The 5,765-nt window shown below is 39.0% G+C and overlaps 1 long non-coding RNA gene across 1 annotated transcript; it reads left to right on the forward strand.

The window, feature by feature from the left end:
- The first annotated feature begins 2,814 nt into the window (after positions 1 to 2,814).
- LOC143850802 (uncharacterized) lies at positions 2,815 to 3,364 on the forward strand. The gene is made up of 3 exons (XR_013236058.1): positions 2,815 to 2,883; positions 2,972 to 3,034; positions 3,127 to 3,364. It is a non-coding gene; the product is annotated as an uncharacterized LOC143850802 (long non-coding RNA).
- Positions 3,365 to 5,765: the final 2,401 nt, after the last annotated feature.

The raw sequence follows: 5,765 nt of genomic DNA on the forward strand, positions 1-5,765 counted from the left end.
CGATGTACCGAAGGAAGAAATATATATAATATCGGTGATGACGATACGTTACCAGGTCCATGGGAGATAAACGTAGCCTCATCTAGAGTCGGTGCTACAACCTTGATGACCTAGACATTGATTGCAAGCAACTGCTGAGATGAACAAAATCATGTAGATTACATGCACATTAAATTAACTAAGTACTGTGATGCCTCACCTGGGAGTCACTCAACTGCATCTCCTTCACCAACGTAAACATTCATTTATGCTCTGACCTCCTGCTGTGTACAATTCCTTTCCATTTTGAATATTTGTGGGGTCGCTCCAGTGTGATTGCAACTCCACAGATTAGTATGCTCAAACAACCATATCTGAATTAATGCACATATAAGTTTTAAGGTTTTCATGTAAGATCTTACAATTGCATTGTTCGATTCGCTATAATGTAGTGGCTTACCTGAAGGACAATCGAGCATCTGGCAAGATGACCTTTGCCAGTTGCACTTTTGTTTATAGATTGAAGAAGGTAGTCGTAGACAGCATATGCCCATGCAAAATTCAATATGTTTTGAAGATTGTCTATAAAAGGGAAAAAGGACGCATCCACCTTGTGGTCAGTTTGATTAAAGAGAAATGTACTGAAGAGGAGCAACAACAGAAGTTTAACAACCAAATCAATATTGTCCTCCTTATCGGTGCGTACTAAACTTTTAATTTTCTCACATATTTCATCCGCTTTTACAGATGGTTTGGTAAACATCCACCCAAGCACATATGCACTACAACTCAATCTCATCGGTATTCTTTCGCCACTAATATGTAGGCCTAATACTAATGCAACATCCGATACATGAAATGGAACTAACTGACCACCTAATCTAATCGAATTACTCTCACGATCCCACAAACCTAGTAGAATTGTCAGTATAGATTTATGTAATACAATGTCTTCGAGATGAAATAGATGTCCGAATGGAGTTCTATACAGTGCATCATAGTGAACATCCCTAAGCTCTAATTGTAGACCCTTAAGATGCGAGACAAAATTCCTTCGAGAGCATCTACTCATCACGTACTTAAATTTTCCTCTTCCCTGCATTATCAAAGTGGTAGAAGAAAGTGTGGATTAGTACAGTTTTTTCCATAGGATATATATTCCATATACAAAGAGGCAGCAAATCACCTGTACTTCTGCCCCGGTGGCTGCATCGTCTCTCCGTTTCCATTTCATAGCTTCACTCGGTTTTACGAGCAAGATGGTCTTCAGGTCACCCCACCAACAAAGAAATAACAGGGAATGGTATCTTACAGCTTGAAAAATGCAATATTGGCTGTAAGAATCCCACGCTTGATACGGTTTGGGAGATAGAACCCACGAACCTTTTAAAACCCTAAAGTGGGTTTGTCTCTTAAAGAATGATAGTTTACAATAGGTACGCCAGCGTTATCTGTTCAAACCCTAATGACAACAATTTCAAATTTGTAAAATGGGCGCCATCGTTCAAAAGGTATGCCACCGTAAAAATAATTACGCCGGGAATTGTCATGTTAACTTTTTACATTAGGTACGCCGCCAGATAATAATAACGCCACCGTATATGCCGCCGACAAGATAAAGTACGGCAGCGTAACTGTTAATTCTTAGATTAGAAAGTCTTTATACGCCGCCGATAAGATAAAGTACGCCACCGTATACGCCACCGATAAGATAAAGTACGCCGCCGTTTCTAAATACTCGAACCGTCGATAAAAGGGTTTAGAACCCGACTTTTACATATTCAAACCCTAATACTCCACAGACCGCGAGAAGCCAGAAACCCTAGGACGCAGACGCTGTTAGAGATCTCTGTGTAGAGACGGAGAGAACTCCCTCTTCAGGTGCTCCAACATTGTTTACAAATTTGTAAGGCTATCATTTTCATGCTTTTCGTTCTTTCTTTGGTCTGCGGGTTAATATGAACATGGATGGTCTCTTTCAGGTGTTCCAGACAAGGAAAAGAACAATGTCATCTAGTGAGGGAAGGAGGAAAAGGTCAGCTAAGGTCGAAGCACCAGTAGATCTTCCATCCGTAAAGTCACGATGCTCCACCAGTAAATTGTAAGATGGAGTAGTGGAGGCGAACCTTGGAGCGCCAACCCAGGTTTTACTTAACAAAACTCCCTTTGCACACATGTTTACATTTCTTTGATATCACTCTTCATAGGGGAGTAATGGCTTCTATGCTTTCCCTGTAGGACAAAGAGACTAAGGCCTTTAAATTAGGGGAGAGATATGTTCCATTCAGCGCAAAAGATATTAGCGTAATGTTAGGGTTGAGCAGTGTCGGAGAAGATGTTTCTTTGGTGACCCAGATCGTGCAATCTCCACTACATACCCGGTTTTTAGTAAGACTAAACACATAACTAGTGTAGATATATTGAAGTCAATAAAGAGGACGAGAGAGCGTGAGCCAAAAACCGCAGCGAAGTTACTAATTTTATATTTGTTCTCATCGTTTCTTTTTCCTGACACAGCCTACGCTGTAAACCACAAATTCGTTAGATATGTGGATGATCTGACGACTATAGGTAACTATGCATGAGGAAAGGCCGTGCATCAGTACATAATATGCGGCATTGATAGGATTTCGTACAGTGAGGTATCCAAAAGGAGGTTTACCTCCCTGGCCGCGTACTGTATGCAGGTAAGAGTGGAAAACATAGAGGTAAAATGCATATCTAGTGTTATACCCTCAACCTCACTTGTTTATTTCTTATTAAAAGGTCTGGTTGTACGAGCACCTCACGACCTATACCAGTGCTAACAACAAATATCCCAGATTCATCAGATGGGAAGAAACAAAATCTAAACACAAACCAGCCAATGTACTGGAGATGGTGAGAGGGTTGTAGGATGACGAGGTATAATAATCAAACACTGTTATTTATTATCTTATATCCTTACGCGAGCTACATAATTTTGAGTTCTGAGTAATTGTCTCTCTATTAGGTGCGACTGGAGATAGTTCCAGATGATTGTGAGCTCCATCTACTTACAACTCCCGAAGTACAGGTTAGCATCAAATGAAAGATAATATATGTTGTTCATTCTGCCGTCCGATATTTAAGCAATGAAGCTAAGCAAACACTTGGTTGATGGTACAGACAGATGCAGACTGCATTCCCGAGGAAAGGGAAGATGGCCAACAGTCGGTTGAGATACATATGGATTTGTCTAAGGGTGGCCAGCATGTGGTTGAGGCGGAAATGGAAATGTCAGAACATGGGGAAGAGGCCGTTCACTCACAAATGGAATCATCGGAAGAGGGGGATGTCAGTACAAAATTTACGATCCAATACAGAACATCATGGGCGGAGAAGAAACTGACATATGACCTACTTGATCCCCACACTCAGGAGAAAGTTATCTCCGATTACTTCAGTAGCGACTTCGAGTATGAAAATTAGAACCATAACACAATTTATTGACTATGTTCCATAGTGCGTACAATAAACAGTTTGATTCTTTCTTCAGTAATACTCTACAAATTACCAATAGAAGTCATTGCTCAAAGGAGGAGCTGAGGACACTGTATCATCCCGAGGGTGTAGTCCACAGCTCGGTAAGCTCCCAAGTCTAAAGGCTTACCTATATATCGCCAATGCATATTTCAAATAATTTATCTCATTTAGCGTTCCACAATAAATCTCATTCCCTTGAAGGTCATAAATGGGTACGGGGATCTTTCCATGTCCAAGGCAGTAGACAAACGATGCGTATGCCTCCCTACCTATGTCTCAATAAGTTCTGCACCTGAACGCTTTATCGTTACAATAGTGTAGACACCCCATTTTGCTCTACCTTAATCGATAAAGAAATTAGGGTTTGTTTTCCGTCGGTTTTCCAATGTCTTTCTTTCCCGCATCCGTTTGTTACATTTCTAAATATTTTTGGTCGTTTCCGTCGTGTTTCGCATTTTCCCGCTAAATGTTGAGAAGGATTATTCAGAAAAATCTAAACTAGGGAGAATTTGTACCCGTTTGGTGGGCCCGCATTGAACATTTGTTTAAAATCGAATCAACCGGGGGCCCACATTGTGGGGCCCGCGTTGTGGGGCCTCAGTGGGGCCTCTTGTGAGGCCTCTTATGAAGAGCAATGATGGTAGCTCTCCACTAAGACAACATGATGGGCCCTCCACTAAGAGCAATAATGATGAGCTCTCCACTAAGACAACATGATGGGCCCTCCACTAAGAACAATAATGATGGATTCTCCACTAAGAAACATGATGGGCCCTCCACTAAGAACAATAATGATGGATTCTCCACTAAGAAACATGATGGGCCCTCCACTAAGAACAATAATGATGGATTCTCCACTAAGAGGGACAACATGATGAGCTCTCCACCAACATATCTCTCTCTCTCTCTTTCTCTCCCTATATATATCTCCCTTCCCATCCATAAAAGAGGAGGAAAAAAAAAAAGAAATTTATCTTCCATTATCTCTTTCTCTTCCATTATCTCTTCTAATCACTCCCTCCAATCCCTTTCCTCAATATATTCTTCCATCCCTCTCCCTAATATTCTTCTTCCATTATCTCTTCACTCCCTCAATCACTCCCTCTAAACACTCCAGAGAAAGCGAAAGACGGCGGAGCGGATCGGCGGCGGCAGGATTTTTTATATTTTTTGGATTGGGCGGAGATCTTCACCACAGGTAGGTGCATTGTTCTCAAAATATTTCTGTATTTTTCCGAATTTTTCTGATTTTTTCCGCAAATTGTGTTTTAAAAATGGAAAACTCTTCAAAAAACATCTTTTGACGAAGAAAAATTAAATTATATACCAAACAGATTCTAAAATTAATGAAATTTCGTGGGAAAATAATATGTTACTGATTCATTTTACCATGAATTTGTAAAGATTTTTGGAGTTTATTTGGTATATTATTTAATATTTTCTTTGAAACTTATCAGATTTTAGGAGAATTTTTACTAACATCAGATCATCATTAAAATTCATAAATTTTTACAGTAGTCTTATCTTCCATATTACTTGTTACTGTAAAATTTTCGTGTGATTTGGATCTGTTTTAATATGGGATGTAGTGTTAATTTATAATCTGGTCTGGAAATTGTAAAATCCGAAATTGGTAGTAAATAATTTCTAAAATTCATGAAAATCTCACTGCATGCTATTTTGATTCATATAGTATTTCTGTAGAAATTTCATAGAATTTAGAGTTATATTTCTACTAGTTTATGTGTTAATTGTGCAATCTGGACATTTAATGGTTTAATCAAGATTAAATGTGAATTTAATGTAAAAATATGCAAAACTCATCCTGTAAGCTACATACATTTTCATCTTGCTGCTGTAGAAATTTCAAATCATTTCGAATTTATTTGCAACAATTTCACTTGTAAAACCGCTCATATGCTTAAAATTGATAAAATCCATGGAAAATTCGAAATTAATTGAAAATCATATAAAAATTCCTAAAGAACTTTAAAATTCTGTCACATGTTCACTCCTTAATCCATTGAAACAGGAATTTTAGGATCTTTAGATTTTCCTGGAAAAATGGCCCGTGCATCCATAATCGTATCCCAATTGCAACTTGATCTTTGACAATTTGAATATTTAAGTTATAGCATGTTGTTGGCTCCGAGGTTAGTGTCCACGGAAATCCAGAGATTCTGCCAGGCAATAAGATGCTATAACCTAAGTATTAAATTGCACAAGGAAAGAGCGCACGATTCCCTCCTTTGGATGCCATTCAAGGCCGAAATTGGTGAACC

The sequence above is a fragment of the Tasmannia lanceolata genome, unplaced genomic scaffold (assembly GCF_043159265.1).
Source record: "Tasmannia lanceolata isolate RefF3 unplaced genomic scaffold, GAP_Taslan_0.1 ptg000018l, whole genome shotgun sequence".
NCBI lineage: Eukaryota > Viridiplantae > Streptophyta > Magnoliopsida > Canellales > Winteraceae > Tasmannia > Tasmannia lanceolata.